General features: G+C 47.3%; 1 protein-coding gene and 1 pseudogene across 4 annotated transcripts in view; both read right to left on the reverse strand.

Annotated features, from left to right (window-relative positions):
• Positions 1–25,515, reverse strand: part of LOC122453685 (liprin-alpha-1-like) — a 160,234-nt gene that overhangs the window by 35,817 nt on the left and 98,902 nt on the right. The window lies entirely within an intron of this gene.
• LOC122454061 lies at positions 12,907–13,025 on the reverse strand (annotated as a pseudogene).

Raw genomic sequence — 25,515 nt, forward strand, 5'->3', positions numbered from 1 at the left:
CCAAGGTATTATAATCACAAACAGATGCATACATGTGTGTACATGCATACACATCTGTACAAACACCTTAGATGCCTTTCCTGTGTCTTATGTTTACCACCTAACAACATTCACATTCATGGAAGTATCTCCACAGTACTTGTAAGGGCTGTTGATTTTTCCCCATCAGCAACATAGGAAGTCAAATAGTATAGAAGCAGTACAATACACGTATTATATAACATGTACACGTGTTAAACTGACATGTACAGTGTACATACATGCTAGTTTAGGGGCAGAGGGCTGATATTTCATTTGTTTAGAGTCTAGAAAAAAGGTATAGACCCACAACTTCCCTTATGTCCCAACTTGATTACAGGTTCATTTCTGAAATAGGTCAGACACATAGTGATTAATTTTGAAAATGGATGGACCAGGGATAGTTAGCAATATATGGAGGACTCTTATCTACTGCTAACATCTGTGTCCAAAAACTCTAACATGAAACCTGAAGAGAACTCCTGTTGGTGCCTGAGGACTTGAGTCCTGTTGTTAATAGTAACTGCCTGAATGAAATCAGCCTTTGGATGGAGAAAGAATACCCCATATTGGAAAGTAATTATAGCGTTTATAAGTGTGTGTGTGTGTGTGTGTGTGTGTGTGTGTGCGCGCGCGTGCGCTTTCACAGCTTTTTGGAGACTACTGCCTATTTCTCCATGAGACCAAAAATTGGAGAGAAGGAAGTGTCCCCAAACGTTTTCTTCGGTATCTGACATGAATTCAGCTCTCACTTTAAAGACTTTTGGAAGCAAGAGAACAAACTTATTCCACAAGGAAGGTGGTTGTTTTTCATTTACAGTGGCATTTAAAACTGGTGTTTTCTCAGGCATGACCTGTTAGGGGCTGCTAGGTCCTCGCTCTGGGGTTTCCAGTCTAAGAGAGTGCCGAGGTTGGGCAGTACTTGGGGTTCAAGTAAGAAGAGTCAGCACAATGGCTGTGATGCTGCAAAGAGCAGCTGGGGTGATGGTTTGCCAGGACCACTGTCTGGTAGACCAGATGATGTGGTGAGGAAGCCCCACAGAAGCAGACAGGTAAGAAGAGGAGTAAAAGAACCCTGCTGAGATGACAGGCCCACTCATTTCCAAAAAAACTTAAGAAGGTAAGATGAATCAGTTTGGCTTAACTTTTGCTCAGTTCATGGGATATTGTCTAAAATATCACCATTCATAGCAAAATTTCTCCCAGGTGTCACCGAGAAAAAAATGATGAATATTTTTAAGAGAGATTTTCAAGACTCTTCTCAGATCGTATCTCATTTCCTTTAAGTATATCTTCAGAAATGAAGGGAAATTTCCCTTCTTAAGTACATGGAATAGAGTCTCTGTCCCTTGATTCTGAAGCTTACACAAGTGCATTGTTACCAAGTTGGGAAGCATGTCCCCAAATTGTGGGGTCTGAAGGGAGAATAAAAGGGAAACCAAACCCTAATCCTGAGCCTACTAGTGCGTTCCCACACCCTGACCCTAACAAGGGCTTTCCTTCAGAAAACGTACCTCTTAAGGGACTTTATTCATCATAGTACAAAGTTTCACAATTTTTTTTCTTATCGTCTTCATTTTGGTTTTGCTTATATACAAAACCAAGCTGGCTCACCTAGTTTTCACTTGTAAGTAGGTTTCGATCAGTCTTTAAACCAGGTGAGATTAATTGCTGACACTTGCTGAGCATGTGGACTGTTCTTGCTAATAGAATTACCTACCTAGAGCCCGCGACTCCATCAGAGCAGGAAGTCTGCCTCAGTGACCAGTGGATGGAAAGAGAGCAGTCTGAAAGGAAGGGAAACACTGTGAACATCTACTTGTAGATAGTGAACTGGTTCTACCTCAAGATGCATCACCCAGGTTAATGTAAAGGACATTTGCCAGGAGTCCAGGTCGGTGAGGCAGGAGAGAGAACTGAGTGAACATGGGCCTGTCTGGACCACTGTTCAGACGTGATGTTTCCAGCTTTTCACCAAGCAAGGCGTGCTGGGTTTGGAAAATGGGGAGGAGGAAACTGTTTTGAACTTTGGCATGTCGCAGACAGCCTCCCTTCCTGGTGCTCCCTGCTTCCACGCATGCCTCCGTTCAGCTCTGCCCTAAGCCTGGGAAGGGCCTGGGGCTCAGGCACACTGGGAAGCAATATGGAAAGACCAGTGTTTCACTTTGCACAGCAGCAGGGACGATGCTGATCTCGGAGGGGGAGATCCTGGGTCCCTGCCCGGGAATTGAACCTGGGGAGCCTGGGTGAAAACCAAGAGTCCTAGCCGCTAGACCACCAGGGACTAGAGGTGAGATGCAGAAGTGGCCCGGGCTCTTGGCCCTGTTTGTAAGCAGGACTGTGTCAAGGAGCCAACAGCTGTAAAAGCAGGTCCAGCATCGATGATTAGATGCCTAGCACAACGCATGGGAGAGCACACAGGACGCAGTTTGCTCACCGCGCTCAGAAGGAGGGCAGAGACACACGCCTGGAGAGGGGTGCGGATGTGCTGCGTGAGGAGGAGCACAGTCTGGACGTGTGTGAATCACTCACACGGGGCAGCCCTGCTAGGTTTTGTTTACCTTTGGCCAATTGTCTCGTTCCTTTCTTCACACCTGACTGGTCCACGCACCTTCCCAAAGGTGTGTGTGTGACTTTCTCCTAAGATGTATCCCTCCATAGAGGCCTATGGGTGCATGTCCACACTTCTTATGGGGCGGGGTCCCTTCCCTTTTCAACCCCAGAGAGGACTTCCTGAACATGTGCAGACAGGGAAGTCTTCCTTGACCTCAGGAGTGGGCACCTTTTCTCTTGGCTTTAGCAGAACTCAGCTTTTACCACCAGCTTTGTCCTTGGAGCGTCTGGGTGAGAACAAAGCTTGAATTTTACTCCACTTGACAAACACCAGGTGTCTGGCCCAGAGGCCCGCTATCTCCTACCTCAGTACTGACAGAGTGGAAATGGCGAGAGGTAGGCCCGGACAGAGCAGGAGCGGCGAGGCCTGAGGACACATAAGTGAGCGAGGGATTCTTAGCTAAGGGCCTGGCCTGAGATCGCAGGGGGTCTCTCTTCCAAGCTGTCTTCACCACGTGGCCTGTCCAGAAGTGCTGAGCGGCTCCCATGGAGATGATGTTGGCCCGAGCAAGTCATTCACTGTCAGGAATGGTGAAGGCCTTGTCCCTGAGATAGAGCTGGGTTTCCAGGCAACACTGTTGACAACAGTTCACTCTTTGAGAGACCTTAGGCACTGGACTTGCTCGCTGACTATCTCATACAATCAACCCGGTCCTTTTCTTATACTTCCTCCTGTGCTCTAAGAAACCCAGTGGGCTTTCTGACTCCCTGGAGGTGACTGCATTTCATCTCGGTGGTGATGTTCACAGGCAGGTGCCAGGGAATGTCCAGTGCACGCTCCTTGTTTGCTCTTAAGAGAGGACTGAGGAGGAGCAGGGGCAGGGGAGAGAGCTCCTTAGCCCTCCAGAGGACAGGACGGAAGGTGTCTGTGGATGCCTCACTGCAGAAATGCCAACCGCAGCCTGGGGTTGGGTGGGGGCGTTGGTCACGTGTGTCCGTACCTGCCACCCTCCACCTGTCTTTTCAGTGTCCTCTCCTCCTCCCGTCCTCCCTCTTCTCCTCTCTTTCTCTCTCTCATCTGCACTCTCACCTCTCGCCTTTCAACCCACTCCCTCCAATCGCTCTGTGCTTTAGCACAATTTCCAGGCCAGGCTGTTTCTTTAAGGGTGGCCCCCTGGCCAGAGACTCCTTTAGTATGCCTAAAAATACAAATGTGCTTCTGTCCTACTCCATTCAGCCTTCTTTGAGTCCAAGTTAAGAGCCACTGGATGAATCCACCTCGAGCTCTATTAGGTTTCTAAATCAATATCAGGTGACATTCCTGTGTGTGTGGTATTATCTTCCTCTAATAAATCAAATCCTTCATGATACTTGCTCATCTCATATAGATGGACTGTAGTGATCTTTGTAAGTCTTTGTTTATATCATGTGTTTTCTCCCCACTAGAGTAAAAGAAGTTGAAGAGATGTGCAGGCATAAAAAGGGAAAGTCACTTATAAAATAAAATCAAGACATGACTGGAACTGTAAGTATTTATTCTGTTTTTTGATTTGTGGTTTTCTCTGGCTTTTAAACACTCTTTTCTCAGAATATAGAAATCCACCTAATAATATTTTAATCATCTCCCTCTTAAGTTTGAACAAATAGTGAACTTCCGACTTAGAGAATCTCCTTTTCCTTCTGCCTGTAATCAGGTAGCAGAGGCTAAAAGAATCTCGGTGTTCAGCATTCAACGCCTAACCATCAGGATGGATCCACTGAGGGGGTGCATATATGTGGGGGGCTGCTGGTGGAGTCTGGGGCCAATTTCACTCTCCTCATCATACACGGGTCACAGCACAGATGTTGTAATCCCATGAGCACCCTTGGGGCCTAACACAGGGAGTGCCAGGCGCAGCATTGTTCTTTGCTCAGACCAGAGGCTCAGGCTGCACGGGGGCTACCAGCAGCTGTCAGCCCACAGCCAAGTGTAACAAGCCAAGCTGTTTCTTTGCTCGTTTCTCCCTTCAAAATACAACACCAGGTTTTGCACCAGGAAGGGAAGGGTTTGGTGGATGTGATGAGTCCATGTGATACTATCTTATGTTTTGTTGAATGTTTGAGGGATTATCACTTGGCACTACAGAGTAAGTAAATGCTATTTTAACTGAAAAGGTGGGTTAGACCTTAAAATAGCATTTTGAATTGAGTTAGTCTCAGTTCAGTTCAGATCAGTCACTCAGTTGTATCCGACTGTTTGCGACCCCATGAATCACAGCACGCCAGGCCTCCCTGTCCATCACAGACTCCCGGAGTTTACTCAAACCCATGTCCATCAAGTCAGTGATGCCATCCAGCCATCTCATCCTCTGTCATCCCCTTCTCCTCCTGCCCCAAATCCCTCCCAGCATCAGAGTCTTTTCCAGTGAGTCAACTCTTCGCATCAGGTGGCCCAAGTACTGGAGTTTCAGCTTCAGCGTCAGTCCTTCCAATGAACACCCAGGACTGATCTCCTTTAGGATGGACTGGTTGGATCGCCTTGCAGTCCAAGGGACTCTCAAGAGTCTTCCCCAATACCACAGTTCAAAAGCATCAATTTTTTTGTGCTCAGCTTTCTTCGTAGTCTAACTCTCACATCCATACATGACCACTGGAAAAACCAGAGCCTTGACCAGACGGACCTTTGTTGGCAAAGTAATGTCTCTGCTTTTTAATATGCTGTCTTGGTGGGTCATAACTTTCCTTCCAAGGAGTAAGCATCTTTTAATTTCATGGCTGCAATCACCATCTGCAGTGATTTTGGAGCCCCCAAAATAAAGTCTGCCACTGTCTCCCCATCTATTTCCCATGAAGTGATGGGACCAGATGCCATGATCTACGTTTTCCGAATGTTAAGCTTTAAGCCAACTTTTTCACTCTCCTCTTTCACTTTCATCAAGAGGCTTTTTAGTTCTTTTTCACTTCTGCCATAAGGGTGGTGTCATCTGCATATCTAAGGTTATTGATATTTCTCCTGGCAATCTTGATTCCAGCTTGTGCTTCTTCCAGCCCAGCGTTTCTCATGATATACTCTGCATATAAGTTAAATAAGCAGGGTGACAATATACAGCCTTGACGTACTCATTTTCCTATTTGGAACCAGTCTGTTGTTCCATGTCCGGTTCTAACTTTTGCTTCCTGACCTGCATATAGGTTTCTCAAGAGGCAGGTCAGGTGGTCTGGTATCCCTATCTCTTTCAGAATTTTCCACAGTTTATTGTGATCCACACAGTCGAAGGCTTTGGCATAGTCTAATATAGTGTAAATGGAAGATATTCAAATAACCCAAATTGGGTCACAATTAAACAGCTTTATTCAGAAAAAGTTAGAAATTATATCTGCATTTAAAAGATATTTTCCCTTCTGTTTCTCTGTATCAAAATCCTATTGAACAACAAATATTCTATTATGGTTTGGTTTACATTCTGTCTTTTTGATGAAAGTGAATCTTCAAGTACATGTATAGAATGAGAAGGAATAGTTATTTACGAACCACAATTATGCTGTTATAAGGATAGAAGAGAATTAAATCACATTACCTATGAGATGAAAGTGTGTTAGTCCCTCAGTTGTGTCTGACTCTTTGCCACCCCGTGGACTGTAGGCTGCCAAGCTGCTCTGTCCATGGAATTCCCCGGGCAAGAGTACCGGAGCAGGTCACCATTCCACTCTCCAGGGGATCTTCCCGACCCAGGGATCGAAGTCAGGTCTCCCGAACTGTGGGCAGATTCTTTACCATCTGAGTCACAGAAGAGAATGAAATCACATTAACAGTGAGATGAAGCCTCGGTTCAATTTTCATATTTATGTGTTGGTACATAAGACTGAAAATGAGAAAGGTGAGCTGATACTCTTTCACATCGATTAGAAGCTAAGTGTTTAAACCTTCTTTTCCCTCAAAAACATTAGTGAACATTCTAAGAGATAAATCGATTTTACTTATATCTTTTTTATTTTATGAGCTTGTGGCTTTTTAACCTTTTCTCAAAGAAGTTGATCCAAATGAAAATGCTATTCTACACTCCATACATTCTTTACAGTTATTCCTTCTACCTACTTCTCTCACCTGGTGCATTTATTTCAGAAAGCAAAAATACGCAGGAAAACCTGACCAGTGAAAAGCAGAACAAAAATGAGTCGCTGCAGCTGCTGCCACAGAATTCAGCTGGCCTGAGGGCAGGAAGGAAACTCATCATTTTGATCACCTTTCTTCTTGGCTTCTTGCATAGTCTTTATGTTTTCCAGTTTCCTGATTGTTGAACTCTACACTGTATTCATATAAAAATGCAAAAGCAGTAGGCCAGTGGAGAATGTGACACCTTTTCTTTTTGTAAAAGTGTATGGCATTTTCCCAATAGACCAAAACAGCATGTGTAAGAGGCAGTATCTGCATTAATTCTGAACATGCTAAACAGTAACCTCCAACTTACTGTTGTGAGAATATTCCCTGTCACAGCAAAACCCTCTATCTCCTGACGACCAGCACTCCTACAACACTGCATTTAGATTGATGGTTAACATGATATTGCTAGTGACTTGTTTGTATCAGTTTCACATGTATGCATAAATTTTCTATTTTAAAATTGAGGTACCATTTATATATGTCATAGATAAGGCTTTCCCAGCTCTTGGGTTGGTCTCTGTAACTATATATTTGTGAAAGAAGATTATCATTTTTGTTTTAACTCATCACACAATGAATAGAAAAAAACTATAGCAAAAGGAATACCCTTTCTACACATCATATAATATAGGCAGGAATCATAATTTTAAGTTAACTGAGGGCCTTTATCACCCATGTCCTTTAGGACCTACATAAAGCCAGTTTGCAGCAAAGGTCACTTAAACCAAAGTTGTGCCTCTCTGTAACTTTTACCGTTGCCCTTTTCAAAGAAAATGACACAGTGCTTTAAATGATCCTCATAATTTCCATATATATGCGTTAGTATACTGTATTGGTCTTTATCTTTCTGGCTTACTTCACTCTGTATAATGGGCTCCAGTTTCATCCATGTCACGAGAACTGATTCAAATGTATTCTTTTTAATGGCTGAGTAATATTCCATTGTGTATATGTACCACAGCTTCCTTATCCATTCGTCTGCTGATGGGCATCTAGGTTGCTTCCATGTCCTGGCTATTATAAACAGTGCTGCGATGAACATTGGGGTGCACGTGTCTCTTTCAGATCTGGTTTCCTCAGTGTGTATGCCCAAGAGCAAGATTGCTAGGTCATATGGCAGTTCTATTTCCAGTTTTTTAAGGAGTCTCCACACTGTTCTCCATAGTGGCTGTACTAGTTTGCATTCCCACCAACAGTGTAAGAGGGGTTCCCTTTTCTCCATACCCTCTCCAGCATTTATTGCTTGCAGCCTTTTGGATAGGAGCCATTCTGACAGGTGTAATGGTACCTCATTGTGGTTTTGATTTGCATTTCTCTGCTAATGAGTGATGCTGAGCATCTTTTCATGTGTTTGTTAGCCATCTGTATGTCTTCTTTGGAGAAATGTCTGTTTAGTTCTTTGGCCCATTTTTTGACTGGGTCATTTATTTTTCTGGAATTGAGCTGCAGGAGTTGCTTGTATATTTTTGAGATTAATCCTTTGTCTGTTTCTTCATTTGCTATTATTTTCTCCCATTCTGAAGGCTGTCTTTTTACCTTGCTTACAGTTTCCTTTGTTGTGCAAATGCTTTTAAATGATAATGATATCCCTATATGCAAGAAAGAAAGACACAGATGTATAGAACAGACTGTTGGACTCTGTGGGAGAAGGTGAGGGTGGGATGATCTGAGAGAATAGCATTGAAACATGTATATTATCAAGTGTGAAACAGATCACCAGCCCAGGTTGGATGCATGAGACAAGTGCTCAGGGCTGGTGCACTGGGAAGACCCAGAGGTGGGATGGGGAGGGAGGTAGGAGGGGGGTTCAGGATGGGGAACACATGTAAATCCAGGGCTGATTCATGCCAATATATGGCAAAAACCACTACAATACTGTAAAGTAATTAGCTTCAAACTGATAAATGAAAAAAAAAAACTATTAAAATAAACTGATCTTCATAAAATTGCCGAAGATGACTGTTAGCAAAAAAAAAAAAAAAGAGTAACTTTTAGATAGATTGATATCTACCTAGGACTTGTTTATTAAACCCACCTGCCTGAGTATTGTGACTTGACTGGAGTTTTCTTTAAGTCACTCCTGAAGCATTGTGATGGCTTTGTCTGACATTAATAGATATTTAAAAATGATATATGTTGGGGTATGGCTATGAAAAAAGGGGAGAATCTGTTGCTATTGCAAACCAATTATGCAGGCAACTTAAAAAGGAAATCTGAATTGTAACTGTGTTTCTATTTATGTAAAATACGGTCCTTACCTTGCAGTCTGTAGTTGATGTGCACAGACACAGTAGTGGCTCTCGGGTTGCTCTTCTGCCATCTTCCCGTCTCCTTCAGTCCTTCCATGTGTATATGAACTTCAAATATACAATGGGGCATTTAACAGAGATTGCTCTGTGCAATACTGTATTTAGTGTTTCTATTTTAAATTTTCTAGGATGTTAATTTATATGCAAATGAAGTACATAGTAAAAGAGTTCTGTGCCTATTGTGTATATATAACCTAAAAGTAAATGCAAAATATTTATCCCAGAGGGAAATTAAGTTTGAGCGTCTGTGTTCAAAGATTTTTGAAAGTTCTTATTTCAGGCTGAACCGTTGTTGGTGACCCGTGAAAGTCGCTCAGTCATGTCTGACTCTGCGAACGCATGGACTATACAGTCCATGGAATTCTCCAGGCCCGAATACTAGAGTGGGTAGCCGTTCCCTTCTCCAGGGGGTCTCTGCAACCCAGGTCTCCTGCATGCCAGGTGGATTCTTCACCAGCTGAGCCACCAGGGAAGCATGAACAGTTATTAGCAGTTAAGGATTTCACAAATGCTGGATTATAAAGGTAAAATAATAATTCTGCTACATTAAAACATATTTTCTTAAGTTCAAATTTTCTCAATGCAGTTTTAGGGAAGAAGTATTTCCCCCTTATGGAAATATCAGTATGTTAATACCTAAGAAGTCCTTTTTCTAAAAGTTACAAATTAGTTGCAAAATTTCATATGGTGTAGATGAAATGGTGATAAAAATTGAGTTGATCTCAGTGAGGCAGCAGTGAGTGGTGGCGTGAAGTGAGATCTAATTCCCTGCCCAGGAACTGAACCTGGGTAGCCTGAACGAAAACCAGGAATCCTAGCCACCAGACCAGCAAGGGCTAGAGGCTAGAAGCGAATTTTCCCTGGATCTCTGACCAGTGAAAAATGCATTTATCATGGAGGCAGAATCGGTAAATGCAGTTACAACGTTGATTATTAGAGACACAGCACAGCAACACGTGGGAAAGAACAGGGAGAAACAGTCGGTCTAGTTAAGACAGAGGCAAAGCAGAGCTGGCTACACACCTGGAGAGAAAGGCCATGGGCGCCCCCTCGTGAGAAGGAGCACAGTAACCACAAGGCGGTTAAGTCCTTTATATGGGCCAGTTCTTCTGGGTCTTTCGTCTTCCTTCCTGCCAAGTTTCTGGTTTCTTTCTTCACATCTGACCTATCCGGGGACTCTCCCCTGGTGTGCACACACCCCTCAGCTAAGATGGATCTCCAAGTGGAGGCTTCTGGGAGAAGCAAGGCTCATTATGGTCTGGCATTTTCACGGGACTTTTCACCCACAAGGAGCCTTTCTGCACATGTGTAGAGTTTCCCTTGTCCCAAAAGGGGGGTGGGGGGAGGGGAGATCTCTTAATCCTTGACTCAAGCAGGATTTTGTCCCTCTTTGCCCTTGCCATGACTATTAAAGTGTTCATAAGAGACAGACACTGGCTATTTACCCTCTTTCTGTTGTTACCTTCCATTTCAGAGGGCAAGCAGGACACTGATTGGAAAGGCTCAACTGGAGCCCAACCATCTCTTGCCTCAGGAAATGTAAACAGGCTACATGTAAATGCCTAACCTGGAGTCCATCTGTCTCCTACAGCAGCATTACGGGAAGACAAAAGGCGGAAAATTATGCCAATAAGGCACCACATTATGGTGCAAAAAGATGGATATAGACAAGGAAAGAAGGAATAAAAACTAAGCATTATTCTAATAGAAACCATCATGCAAGTTAATTCGGGGGGGGGGAGGGGGAACCTAATGGAAAACCCTTGCTTCTAGGCCATAAACCATCTTTGAATTCAGGTTTCATTGAATTTTTCACGATAAACGTTTCATCACCTATACGTTGGCTTGTCGTCTACTTTGCGCAAAAGCCTGGAGCTCCTAACTACTAGGGGGTCTCCCATCCAAGTACTAACTAACCCTGCTTAGTTTCCCGGATCAGAAGACATCTGGCCCGTTCAGGGTGGTATGATCTCATCAGAGGGAGGCGGCTGGCGCCAGGCGCCTTCAAAGCCCTGCGCTGCGCCTCCCTCTCGCTCTGACGTGCGGGTCGAGCCAGCCCGGGCCGCACCTTTCCACGGGGCGCGCGCTGCACTTGAGCCGCACGACCAGCGACCGAACTCGGGCCGGCCAGGCCCGGCAGCCCGGCCGACGCCGCCCCGTCCCCGCACACCGCCGCCCTGGCAAGCAAGCCTGGCCCGGCCCGGCGGCCCGGATGGTTGCCGGGACCACGAGCGGCCAGTCGGGCGTGCAGGCCTGGGCTGGGGGTTGGGGTGAGGGGCGCGGAGGTCTCGGCGCCCACACACCCTGGGCCTCTCCAGGCCCGCCCCCCGCTCGGGTCCCCCACCCACCCCTCCGGATCGCTGCTCAGGCCCAAGTGGCCCCAGAGGTGTCTGGCTTGCGGGCGGGCCGGCCGCCGCCGGCGACTGGAGCGCGGCAGCCCCGCCCCTTCGCCCGACCGCGGCCCCCCCTTGTCCCCACGCCGCCCGCCAAGCACAGGACCTTCCTGAGAGAGCGGACGAGCGACAGGCAGGGGCACGGACACGGACACACACACACACACTCGCACGCACCCAGGCCAAGGGAGACAGCCGGCCGGCGCAAGCTCCTCAGCCAGAGCCAGACCCATAGCGCCTGTGAGAGGCCGGGGGTCAGGAGACTCAGAGGCAGAAAGAGATGAAGGTTCAGAGACAGACTCCCAGACGGCCAGAGGGAGATGAAGACAGACACGCGCGCGGACACACACACACACACACACACACACACACACACACACACACACACACACACACACACACACACACACACACACACACACACACACACACACACACACACACACACACACACACACACACAGGTGGAGACAGACAGAGGGAGACAGACCGACTGACAGAAGGCAAACGGGAGACAGACACGGGAGAGAGGATGGCATCCGATCCGAGACAGACACACTGGCACAACCGTGACCACCCCAGAGAGAGGCCCTGCGGAAGAAGCCGCTTCCCCAAGGGAGGGGGCGTTCCCTTGGGGCGGCCCAGGCTGGACGCGGTGCCCTGGGGCTGGCAGTCCCCCGTGGGGTCCCCAAGACTTCCTCGCAGCCGAAGTCTCAAAGGTCCCCTTCAGCTTGGCTACCTAAGGCAAGACCCAGCCCCCGCCCCCAGACCAGAGGGTGAGTGTGTGAGAGTGTGTGTGTGAGTGTGTCGGTGGGCCAGGCTGTGGTCAGGCCGACTGGGGGCCGGGTGCATACCCACGATGGACGGGGGAGGGTGTGGAGGCGTGGGGGTGGGGCTGGGGGTGGGGAATCTGTGTGGTCCTCTTGCTGTCTCTCTCTCCCTCTTTCTGAGTCTCCCTTACCTGTACTCTCCAGCTCTTCACCTGTCCGGGGCGGGGTGTGTCTGTGTGTCTTTTTATGTGTGTCTCTGTGTGTGTGTGTGTGTGTCTTTGTGTGTCTTTGTGTGTCTCTGTCTTTGTGTGTCTGTGTCTTTGTGTGTGTTTGTGTGTGTGTGTGTCTGTGTGCGTGTGTGTGCCCGCGGTCGCCTGGGAGTACTGGGCTGGGGCTCGGGGTCGGGCAGCCCCCGGGATTGCCTGAGGCATGCCAAGGGAGCCCCAGATGGAGACCCGACTGTCATCTGGTTTCCTGGAAGCCAAATCCGGAGGCAACCCAGGCCTGCGGCGGGAGTCGGGGTCCCGGCCACCCACCGGGGGAGGGGCTGGGGCTGCGGGGACCCAAGAGTTGGGCTGCTGCTGTCTTCGAGGCCGCCGGCAGGCCGACTGGAAGGCAGGCGATGGCTCTGAGCACGCCGGGTGCGAGGGGCCAGGGGCCGGTGGGGCTCGGGGCGCCAACCGCGCCGGGGGGGCCAGGGCTAAAGGACAGGGGAGGCAGGAAGCCTACAGCACCCGGTATTCCCAGGCAGTCTCCCACCCAAGTACTAACCAGGCCAGACCCTGCTTCGCTTCCCAGATCAGACAAGATCTGGCACGTTCAGGTTGGTATGGCCCTAGACGGAGGTGGCTGCAACCAGGCGCCTTAAGAACCCTGCATTGCGCCTCCCTTTCGCTCTGAGTTGCCTGATGGTCAGGCCAGCCAGCCACACCTCTCCAAGGGCCGCGGGCTGCACTTGAGCCGCACGACCTGCGACCAGACTCCGGTAGGCCAGGGCGGGTAGCCCGGCGGCTGTCCGATGCCACCCCGCCTCTGCACACCGCCAACCCCAGCCAGAACCCGCCTGGCCCGGCCTGGGGTTTGCTTAAATACAGCAAAACTCTACACATTTTCATATCTCTTAGCATCTGTCTGAGGTAAAGCTTGACCTAATACATGAGGTATTTTAAAGTGTATCTGTGTAATGCAAACCAGAGCATCTCCAAATCTTCCAAATATTATTGCCTATCAAAAGTGAAAGTGAATCTCTCAGTCGTGTCTGACTCCTTGTGACCCCCATGTCCTATACAGTGTGTGGAATTCTCCAGGCCAGAACACTGCCGTGGGTAGCCTTTCCCTTCTCCAGGGGATCTTCCCAACCCAGGGATCAAACCCAGGTCTCCTGCGTTGCAGGCGGATTCTTTAACAGCTGAGCCACAAGGGAAGCCCAAGAATACTGGAGTGGGTAGCCTATCCCTTCTCCAGGGGATCTTCCTGACCCAGGAATCGAACCGGGGTCTACTGCATTGTAGGCAGATTCTTTACCAACTGAGCTATCAGGGAAACCATTATTGGCTATTGGTGATGTGCAAAATAGTTATTCCAGCATGGTTTAAATCAATATGATTTCCCGTTCTTGCTTTTGAGCTACGTGTAATACCCTCTAGAGGGACTTCTCTGGCAATCCAGTGGCTAGGATTCTGAGCTTCCATTGTAGTGGGGCAGAGGTTAATTCCTGCTCAGGGAACTCAGATCCCACACGCCAGATAAACTATAAGACTCTCTGAAATGCAGTAATTTTACTTAAAAATGGTAGTTCTTATTCAGAAATTAATCAAATTAAATCTGGAAGGAATTTGATCCGAAAACTGTTATAAGATTTTTAAAACAAAAAGTGCCTATTTACCTATTGCAATCATTGTCTATGCCTATCTGCTTTGGGAGAAAGAAAAGTACAGTTGAATTATTAAGTCATGCAACAAAAATAAAAGATTTTGATTCTCCTGAATTTTCTTTTTCATTCAAAAATAGCTCCAGGCTTCTTTTCTTCCCAAGTGTCTTCTTTTATCCTTGAAACTCTCAAGCTAAAACTTAGTAATTCTAAATTTGTGTGTTTATGGGAGAGGATTCTCTACATTTTAACAGAAGGTAGAGAACTTTATAGGCTGACCAAAACACAAACTTATGCTTTATGGAGAATCTGGATGATTTTGATTTTAATGTCTCTATCATTCACAGAGATGTTTCAAAACAGCCTAAATACTTCATTGCCTAAGTGTATGAAGAAATTTGAGTAGATCACCCTATCTTGGATTTGAGTCTAGTCCTCAGAAGGGAAAATCCCTTCAAGATTATTTGTTGTTTACACAGAAAAGCAGCCCAGCCAAAAACTGCTGGACATGACAGAACCTGATCAACTTTTAAGTGAAGGGATGGTTCTGTTTTGAACTCACGGATTATTCTGAAAGGCAGGCATTTCTCTTGATGGGATTAACTAGCAAAGACTAGTTCCTCCAAGAAAACTTCTTTTAGCAGGGAAAGTTGATTTGATGACAGACTGGTCAATCTTGACGGTTTGATAAATTTTGCTTTTGGAATATGATGTGACAGAAGAATACTGACAAGTAAAGCTACACCATCTGCTGCAAAGCCTGCCTCGCCCACCTCAACCCCTACTATAACCAGGCTCTCTCCAGAACAACACAGAACCTTGTATTTGCTCTGGATTGTGCCACACATACCACCATGTCTTACTGGTGATGCGCAGACATGTTGACAACTTCTGCAAGAGAAGGGCCACGCCCTGTGCATCTCTGTGATCCTGGTGACCAGTCTGACTCATGATGTGCTCAGGCGTCTGCATCCTGGGCTCCGAATTCAAGGATTCAACCAAATGCAGATCCAAACTGTTTGGGGGAAAGTTCCATAAAGTTCCCAAAGGTAAACTAGAATTCCCTCACTCCAGCAGTCACTGACACAGCACGTCTGTCACATGAGGCGTTATAAGTCCCTGAGGTGATTAAAAGTGCACAGGAGGGCAGGGTGGGGTGTTCTATGCAAGAACTGTGTCATTTTATTTAAGGGACTTCGACACCTTTTTTGCATCAATGCTCCCTCGTGCCCCCCTCCCTGCAGATATCCAGGGATGACTATATAGCTGTTGCTCAGTTGCTAAACCGTCCCCGCCTCTCTGCGACCCATGGACTGCAGTATGTCAGGCTTCCTTCACTATCACCCTGAGTTTGCTTACACTCATGTCCACTGAGTCAGTGATACCATCCAACCATCTCATCCTATGTCGCCCTCTTCTCCTCTTGCCCTCACTTTTTCCTACCATCAGGGTCTTTTCCAAAGAGTCAGCTCTTCACATCAAGGGGTCAAAGTACTGGAGCTTCAGCTTCAGCATCAGTCCTTCCAATGAATATTCAGGGTTGATTTCCCTTATGATTGACTGGTTTGATCTCCTTGCATTTCAAGGGATTTTCAAGAGTCTTCTCTAGCACTACAATTCAAAAGCTTCAATTCTTTAGCATTCAGCTTTCTTTACGGTCCATCTCTCACATCCATACAGGACTACTGGAAAAACCATTGCTTTGACTAGATGGACCTTTGTTGGCAAAGTCATGTCTCTGCTTTTTAATATGCTGTCAAGGTTTGTCACAGCTTTACTTCCAAGGAGCAAGCATCTTTTAGTTCCCTGGCTACAGTCACTGTCTACAGTGATTTTGGAGCCCAAGACAGAATATCTGTCACAGTTCCCACTTTTCCCCCATCAATTTGCCATGAAGTGATGGGACCAGATGCCACGATATTTGTTTTTTTAAATGTTGACCGTTAAGCCAGCTTTTCCACTCTCCTCTTTCACCTTGATCAAGAGGTTCTTTAGTTCCTCTTTGCTTTCTGCCATTAAAGTGCTATCATCTGCAGATTTCAGATGGTTGAATTTCTCCTGGCAATCTTGATTCCAGCTTGTGATTCAGCCAGCCCAGCATTTCGCATGATATACTCTGCATAAAGTGCTTCCCAGATGGCACTAGTGGTAAAGAACATGCCTGCCAATGCAGGTAATATGTAAGAGATATGGGTTTGATCCCTGGGAAGGGAAGATCCCCTGGAGGAGGGCATAGTATCCCACTCCAGTATTCTTGCCGGAGGAGAATCCATGGACAGAGGAGCCTGGCAAGCTGCTGTCCACAGGATCACACAGAGTTGGACATGACTGAAGTGACTTAGCATGCATGCGTGCACTCTGCATATAAGTTAAATAAGCAGGGTGACAATATACAGCTTTGACATACTACTTAGCAGGTAGGAAATTCTTAAAATGCTGAAAAGTTAAATCAGTAATCCAACAGGAAGACAGAAGGCCTCCAAGTCCAGAGAGAAGACAGAGGTCAAAGGAGGAAAGATAATGACAGGACACTGGAAACAAGAAATAATGAGGACGCAATGACATGCAGAACATGCCAGCTGTCTACCATCACCTGAAGAGCACAGTGGGAGTCCATGTGAGGTTATGCCAATCCAAAACAGACACCTAAGCATGCATGAGGCAGAACTAGTTATTTCACGTGTTAGGACACAAACAAGTAGATGAAGAAGTAAGACAGTTACACTCAGCAAAAGCACCTGTGAATTCACTCATCTGTGTATTCATTCAATATCACTCTCTCATGTAGGCATCATCAATGTGTTACTCAGGAATATGAGTATAAAGGTGTAAGAAGCAGGACTAAAAGGGATGCCCAGGTGGCACAGTGGTAAAGAATCTGCTTGCTAATGCAGGTGATGCAAGAGATGTGGGTTCAATCTCTGAGTTGGGAAGATCCCCTGAAGTAGGAAATGGCAACCGACTCCAGTATTCTTGCCTGGAAAATTCCACAGAAACAGAAGCCTGGCAGACTACAAGTCCACAGTGCAGCAAAGAATCAGACATGACTGAGCACGCGCGTGTGCGCTAAACACCACAGATTTTTAAGTAGTATTCATCAAATCTACACAGTTTACTATTCATCAGTACACTAAGACCAACTGCTTCTTCTAGCCCATAATGTCAGTTTTCTCCTTGCAAACTTGTGCAAAACTTGTAAAACAAGAGTCAGTTATTTTCTACCTGTTAAGGCCCCAAATTCTTTTTCTTATCGGCAACCATCAACTATGTCAGACTAGTGACTACCAATCCGTACAGGAACCTAAAGTTCATCCGGATAATTCTGACTCTGTTTGACCCACAAAGTGAAGTTAGTCTCAAGGGTTCTTCGCTGGTCCATCAGTTTAAAGTCAGGTTTTAAAAAGGACGAGTATTAGGGATTTATTCATCCACCCTTTCAATCAAAGGCTGACTGATTACTATATACCAGATACTGGAGATGAAAATATACATACTGGGCTTCACGTTCAAGGAAAATCCCACCACACAACATTCCATGCTGCTCATAACACCATTCTTATTTGCTCAACCCTGCTACAGCGATCTTCCACTGCTTTTAAAACTGTATGTAACTCTTTCTATATACGAAGGAGGTGCTAGTGAGCTCACTATCACTCCACAGTTCCTGCCAAAATAGGTTCTTTTCACCAAACATATGGACAATGCAACCACACATTCACATATCAGTTAACCACATAAAAGAATTTCCAAGTTTCAAACATTCGAATAACAAGCCCTCCCTCTCCCAGCCTCACAAGACCAAATTGTTTCCGTCTCCAGCACAGGGACTGCGTACCCCTTCCCACTCCCACCCCAATTATCTACAGGTTTCTACCAGAATTTCCTTTTCCCATGATTCCCCGTCTGCCTAAAAATGAAGTAGACCCAGTGCTGCTCAGTTAGAGGCTCTCACTCACCGCTCACGAGTGTCACTAGTGTTCGCCTCGCTCCTCCCTGAGACTCACGGCACCTAACACCCCAGACAGAGCTCTCACCCACCCGCTGGCCAGAGCAGAGGGCATTCCTGGCTGCCACGAATCACCAAGTATTTTGACCTCCATGGGCCTAAACCAACATACCCTGCAACTGATGGCTGCTCCTCCAGCTCCTGAGAGAAACTGTAGCTCCCAGAGAGGAGAGGCTTGGGAGCAGGTGACGCAGAGGGAGGGGAGGCTGTCGAGAGAGACCGTGGGCTTTTCTGTGGCCAAGTCTGTTGACAGTGCTCAACCAGTGTTTCTCAAGTGGGGTTCCAGGGTCCTGAGATTCATTAAGAATTGCTGGGTGGTACATACTATAGTAATAAGGGGGTTCCAACATAGCTCAGTGGGAAAGAATCTGCCTGTAATGCAGGAGACATGGGTTCAATCCCTGAGTTGGGAGGATCCCCTGGAGAAGAAAATGGCAACTCGCCCTTGTATCCTTGCCTGGTGAATCCCACAGACAGAGGAGCCTGGCAGGTGGGGTAGCAAGAGAGTCAGCCACGACTTAGTGACTAGACAACGCCACGCTAAATAAATACTTCCAGAAGTTATGCTGTTGAAAGAGCTATGTCATTTTGACAGCAATTCTCATAATCAACAGACTATAAAACAAGTGTGCGTGTCAGAAAGAGACAGAGCGGATGTGATACAAACGCTCCTGAAGAGCCAGGGTTCCCAGGGACGCAGGTGGAAACACTGTGCGAGCCAGACTTTCACCAGCTCCCTCACTCAGCCTCGACCGTCCCCGCAGTATTTTATACTCAATCTCATCTGCAGACCTTTGCCTTGATCCTCAAAGGGCATCAACTCTCGCCCTCGTGTCTGCCGCATGGCATTGCTTCCTGTCATCACAGCATCACACCCTCTGTCCCTGGACTTCCCCTCACCCCCAGTGACCGCCTCCAGCCCCCCTCACCTGACCCGCACCCACCCAACCACCCGGGACAAATGTCTTCAGCCTGTGTTTCTGTGATCAGCTCTGGTTTTCCCTCCACATCCACACAGGCAACTACTCCCTAGACATTTTCATCTGGACACTGCAGAAGCATCTTGGACCAAAACACTCTAAAGATACATCTTGCTCATGTCTTCTTCAGTGGTCCTGATGACAGTAAAGCAGGAACGAGTCACCCAGCTGGGAGCTGATGGACGGCCGAGCCTCGGAACTGCTCACCATCCTCCACCCCCACTGCTCTGCCCTCTCCATCCCCACGTGTGGAGCCTCCGTCTGTCCACGACGCGGGGGTCCATCTGGTCCCCATCATATCCAAGGCTCGGATACCTGTCCTAAATGGTGGGCCGCTCGGCTGTAAAGGTGTGGATCTACGCCTGTGCTCCCATCGTCCCCACTCATACCTGTGTCACAGTATCCTGTGGACGATATCAGTATCCTCACTCTTGGACCCACACAGAGACCCTGGGCCCCTGCTAAGCTCCCAGGGCCTGGCCCCCTTCCCCGCCCCCTTGTCTCTGTCCTGCCCGCTCCCGCTGAGCAAGTCTGTCCTCACCAGCTTCCCTTCGGTTCCTCATCCACAAACGCCGCATCCTTTATCTAGAACATCCCCCACACCTCTCACCCTGGCCACACCCACAGCCACCTGGCTTCAGCTCCAGCCTCTCTGCTCTGGGGAGGCCTCCTTCACCCTCCACCAGCCGCATCCCCCTGTATCATGGCAGCACTGGAGGAATGCACGTTTCCTTCAAGCACACGTCACAGCCGTGAACAGATACACGAGGCCCAGTGCCCAGAGCAGAAAGAAACCGACGTAAGCACATGGATAACGTCAATTTTCTCCTCACTGAAATAAAGCAGATGGTTACTAAACACGAGATGTAGTAGTAATAAAAGAGTGGCGCTTACTATACATGTAAATCACTGTGAACTCACTCTTTTCTTTCTAACCTCCTGTCTCCTTGTTCAGTGTCTTTTCTCTTCTTTACACAATGGAAACAGTGACCACCAGGAGTGGAGGCAGTGGCTGTCTGATTCTGGGGAAGCACAGGTCACAGGCCGCGGAGACGTCGGTCAGGAACGCAGTCCTGCGCTGGATGCGGGCTGAGGGAGCCTGCCCTGGCCTCCGGGGCAGCGTTCCCGTCTCTGCCCCTGTGCTCCCCTGACAGCACCAGCGGCACGGCCCTCTCCCTGTGATTTACCTGCACGCCTCCCCTCTCTCCGCTCCCCTCAGCTCCTCCTCCTGTCCTGCCTGAGCTCCAGACTTCCTTCTCCCTCCTTCACAGGCCTCTCTCTCCTTCTCCAGCTCAGAATCTCAGAGGCAAACTGACTTCCCTCACCGAGTGCTTGGTGTTGGAATCCCCATCATCTGGCTTTTGTTCTCCCACTAAGCTCAGAAATGACCTTCTGGAGCCAAGAGTCTCACCTATAGGAGAACAAGAGCTGCTGTCTGTTGCGCCCTTAGGAACAGGCAGGCGCCTGCAAGGTGTCCTGTGTGTACAGTGTCACGGAGCCCTGACAGACAGGCGTCATCACCAAGAGGCTCACCCCCAGTGTATGAAGAAAACGCAGATCTCGGGCCTCGTCCAGTGAGGTCCAGGCCCTCACCCATCACCTCCTGACGTCAAGGGCCAACACCAATGTCTCTCCACAGGAGCTCTACTGAGCCCCAGGCTAACTAACAAAGGGGTCTGGGGCCTTAGACACCAGCACATACAGGAAAACTATGAAAAATGCAGGGAAGGGGACCAGGCAGGAACGTCACAACCTGAGGAATGATGTAAGCTCCTGGGTTTTCTTTCTTTCTTCATCCCTGATGGGGTGCTAGAGAGGCCTGGGCCCAGGACCAGCTCTACACAAAGGACTGGGGAAAGGATGTCTGGTAGGAAAAAACCTCATTTTTAATCCTTGTTGACCAACCAAATATGAAAAGAAAAACTGACCCCTCTTGGAATCAGTGTGGCCAAGTGGAGAACCGAACATTCCCCCTGACCTGCAGGGATGCGCTAAAGCTGGTTGGCAGGAGGATGTGCTGCCCAGAAACCCACTGCCCCAACCTCCTCCCTGGTGTCTGAGCAGGGGGCAGATGGCACTCCTACCCCCCACCCCAGCAGCAACAAGGCAGAATGAGGTGGCGCAGAGGAGTGACAGTGAGCCTACTATCTAACAAGAAAATGGGCAAAAGACAGAGACTTCACTGAGAGAACACACAGAAGATAAACACATGCTAAGATGGTCATTTTCTCCAGTGGTCATGCATGGATGTGAGACTTGGACTAGAAAGAAAGCTGAGCGCAGAAGAATTGATGCTTTTGAACTGTGGTGTTGGAGAAGACTCTTGAGAGTCCCTTGGATCTCTCAAGAGATCCAACCAGTCCATCTTAAAGGAGATCAGTCCTGGGTGTTCACTGGAAGGACTGATGCTGAAGCTGAAACTCCAATAGTTTGGCCACCTGATGTGAAGAACTGACTCATTGGAAAAGACGCTGATGCTGGGAAAGACTGGGGGCAGGAGGAGAAGGGGATGACAGAGGATGAGATGGTTGGATGGCATCACCGACTCAATGGACATGGGTTTGGGCGGACTCTGGGAGTTGGTGATGGACAGAGAGGCCAGGCGTGCTGCAGTTCATGGGGTCGCAAAGACTCGGACCTGACTGAGCAACTGAACTGAACTGAAGATGGTCATTTACCATTAGAAAATTGCCCATTACAATGATGAAGAGATATTGCCATACATCCATCTATTACAACAGCTAAAAATTTTTAAATGGTGACAGTAGCAAGGATGTAGCAAACTTAGATCTCTCACATATTGCCTCTGAGAATATTAAAACTGTACAGCCATTCTGTGGCTTTCAGTCTGTTTGCCCTTTGATGGACAAGGATAAGAGGCTTATGAAGGCTTCCTGATGGGATAGACTGACTGTGGGGGATACTGGGTCATGTTCTGATGGGCGGGGTCATGTTCAGTAAATCTTTAATCCAACTTTCTGTTGATAGGTAGAGTTGTGCTTCCTCCTTGCTATTTCAGTTCAGTTCAGTTCAGTCGCTCAGTCGAGTCCCACTCTTTGCAACCCCATGAATCACAGCACTCAAGGCCTCCCTGCCCATCACAGACTCCCGGAGCTTACTCAAACACATGTCCATTGAGTCGCTGATGCCATCCAGCCATCTCATCCTCTGTCGTCCCTTTCTCCTCCTGCCCCCAGTCCCTCCCAGCATCAGGGCCTTTCCCAATAAGTCAACTCGTCGCACGAGGTGGCCAAAGTACTGGAGTTTCAGCTTCAGCATCAGACCTTCCAATCAACACCCAGGACTGATCTCCTTTAGGATGGACTGGTTGGATCTCCTTGCAGTCCAAGGGACTCTCCAGAGTCTCCTCTAACACCACAGTTCAAAAGCATCAATTTTTTGGCGCTCAGCTTTCTTCACAGTCCAACTCTCACGTCCATACATGACCACTGGAAAAACCAGAGCCTTGAGTAGATGGACGTTTGTTGGCAAAGTAATGTCTCTGCTTTTTAATATGCTATCTAGGTTGGGCATAACTTTCCTTCCAAGCCATAAGCATCTTTCAATTTCATGGCTGAAATCACCATCTGCAGTGATTTTGGAGCCCCCCAAAATCAAGTCTGACACTGTTTCCACTGTTTCCCCATCTATGTCCCACGAAGTGATGGGACCAGATGCCATGCCCTTAGTTTTCTGAATGCTGAGCTTTAAGCCAACATTTTCACCCTCCTCTTTCACTTTCATCAAGAAGCTTTTTAGTTCCTCTTCGCTTTCTTCCATAAGGGTGGTGTCATCTCCATATCTGAGTTTACTGATATTTCTCCTGGCAATCTTGATTCCAGCTTGGGCTTCATCCAGCCCAGCGTTTCTCGTGATGTACTCTGCATATAAGTTAAATAAGCAGGGTGACAATATACAGCCTTGACCTACTCCTTTTCTTATTTGGAACCAGTCTGCTGTTCCATGTCTAGTTCTAACTTTTGCTTCCTGACCTGCATATAGGTTTCTCAAGAGGCAGGTCAGATGGTCTGGTACTCCCATCTCTTTCAGAATTTTCTGCAGTTGATTGTGATCCACACAGTCAAAGGCTTTGGCATAGTCAATAAAGCAGAAATAGATGTTTTTCTGGAACTCTCTTGCTTTTTCGATGATCCAGTGGATGTTGGCAATTAGATCTCTGGTTCCTCTGCCTTTTCTAAAACCAGCTTGAACATCTGGAAGTTCACGGTTCATGTATTGCTGAAGCCTGGCTTGGAGAATTTTGAGCATTCCTTTACTAGCGAGTGAGATGAGTGCAATTGTGCGGTAGTTTGAGCATTCGTTGGGATTGCCTTTCTTTGGGATTGGAATGAAAACCGACCTTTTCCAGTCCTGTGGCCACTGCTGAGTTTTCCAAATTGGCTGGCATACTGAGTGTAGCACTTTCACAGCATCATCTTTTAGGATTTGAAACAGCTCAACTGGAATTCCATCACCTCCACTAGCTTTGTTCATAGTGATGCTTTCTAAGGCCCCCTTGACTTCACATTCCAGGATGTCTGGCTCTAGGTGAGTGATCACACCATCATGATTATCTGGGTCGTGAAGATATTTTTTGTACAGTTCTTCTGTGTATTCTTGCCACCTCTTCTTAATATCTTCTGCTTCTGTTGGGTCCATACCATTTCTGTCCTTTATCAAACCCATCTTTGCAAGAAGTGTTCCCTTGGTATCTCTCATTTTCTTCAAGAGATCTCTAGTCTTTCCCTTTCTGTTGTTTCCCTCTATTTCTTCATACTGATTGCTGAGGAAGGCTTTCTTATCTCTCCTTGCTAGTCTTTGGAACTCTGCGTTCAAATGGGAATATCTTTCCTTTTGTCCTTTGCTTTTTGCTTCTCTTCTTTTCACAGCTATTTGTAAGGCCTCCTCAGACAACCATTTTGCCTTTTTGCATTTCTTTTCCATGGGGATGGTCTTGATCCCTGTCTCCTGTGCAATGTCATGACCCTCCGTCCATAGTTCCTCAGGCACTCTGTCTATCAGATCTAGTCCCTTAAATCTATTTCTCACTTCCACTGTACAGTCATAAGGCATTTGATCTACGCCATACCTGAATGGTCTACTGGTTTTCCCTGCTTTCTTCAATTTAAGTCTGAGTTTGGCAATGAGGAGTTCATGATCTGAGCCACAGTCAGCTCCTGGTCTTGTTTTTACTGACTGTAGAATGCTTCTCCATCTTTGGCCACAAAGATTACAATCAATCTGATTTTGCTGTTGACCATCTGGTGATGTCTGTGTGTAGAGTCTTCTCTTGTGTTGTTGGAAGAGGGTGTTTCCCAGGACCAGTGCGTTCTCTTGGCAAAACTCTGTTAGCCTTTGCCCTGCTTCCTTCCGTACTCCAAGGCCAAATTTGCCTGTTACTCCAGCTATTTACCTGGGACCAAACTATGGTGGAGTTAATGAATGGATGGATCACATCACTGACTCAATGGACATGAGTATGAATAAACTCTCGGAGTTGGTGATGGACAGGGAGGCCTGGCATGCTGCAGTCCATGGGGTCACAAAGAGTCGGACAGGACTGAGTGAGTGAACAGAACTGAACTGAATGAAGAGAACGGTGACCTCCCTCAAAAGATCCCATGCATGTACTGCTACAGTCCGTGCCCCCAACACCGCAGGAGGCCACCACCAACCCACGCCTTTGCCGGAGACTCCTGGACATCCTAGGCAATCACCTGTGGGGTCACTGTTTCTTTCTCCTGGGTCCTGGTGCTGATATCACCAACTGAACTGAACTGAACAGCAATTCTGGAAAATAGTCTGGCACCTTCTTAAAAATACATTCTAAACATACATTTAACATATGCTGGGCATTTCTCTCAAAAGGAGGAAACTGATCAGTTTAGTTCACTTCAGTCGCTCAGTCATGCCTGCCTTTTGATGACCCCATGGACTGCAGCACGCCAGGCTTCCCTGTCCAACACCGACACCGGAGCTTGCTCAGACCCATGTCCATCGAGTCAGTGATGCCATCCAACCAGCTCATCCTCTGCTATCCCTTTGTCCTCTTGTCTTCAATCTTTCCCAGCATCAGGGTCTTTTCCAATGAGTCAGTTTTTCACACCAGGTGGCCAAAGTAGTGGAGCTTCAGTTTAAGCATCAGTCTTTCCAGTGAAAATTCTGGACTGATATCCTTTAGGATTCACAGGTTGGATCTCCTTGCAATCCAAGGGACTCTCAAGAATCTTCTCTAACACCACAGTTCACATCAACTCTCCAATGCTCTGCTTTCTTTATGGTCCAACTCTCACATCTATACACGACTACCAGAAAACCCATAGCTCTGACTAGACAGAACTTTCTCAGCAAGGTAATGTCTCTGCTTTTTAATATGCTCTCTAGGTTTGTCATAGATTTTCTTCCAAGAAGCAAGGGACTTTTAATATCATGGCTGCAGTCACCATATGCAGTGATTTTGGAGCCAAAGAAAATA

This window comes from Cervus canadensis, chromosome 15 (assembly GCF_019320065.1).
Source record: "Cervus canadensis isolate Bull #8, Minnesota chromosome 15, ASM1932006v1, whole genome shotgun sequence".
In the NCBI taxonomy this organism is placed as follows: domain Eukaryota; kingdom Metazoa; phylum Chordata; class Mammalia; order Artiodactyla; family Cervidae; genus Cervus; species Cervus canadensis.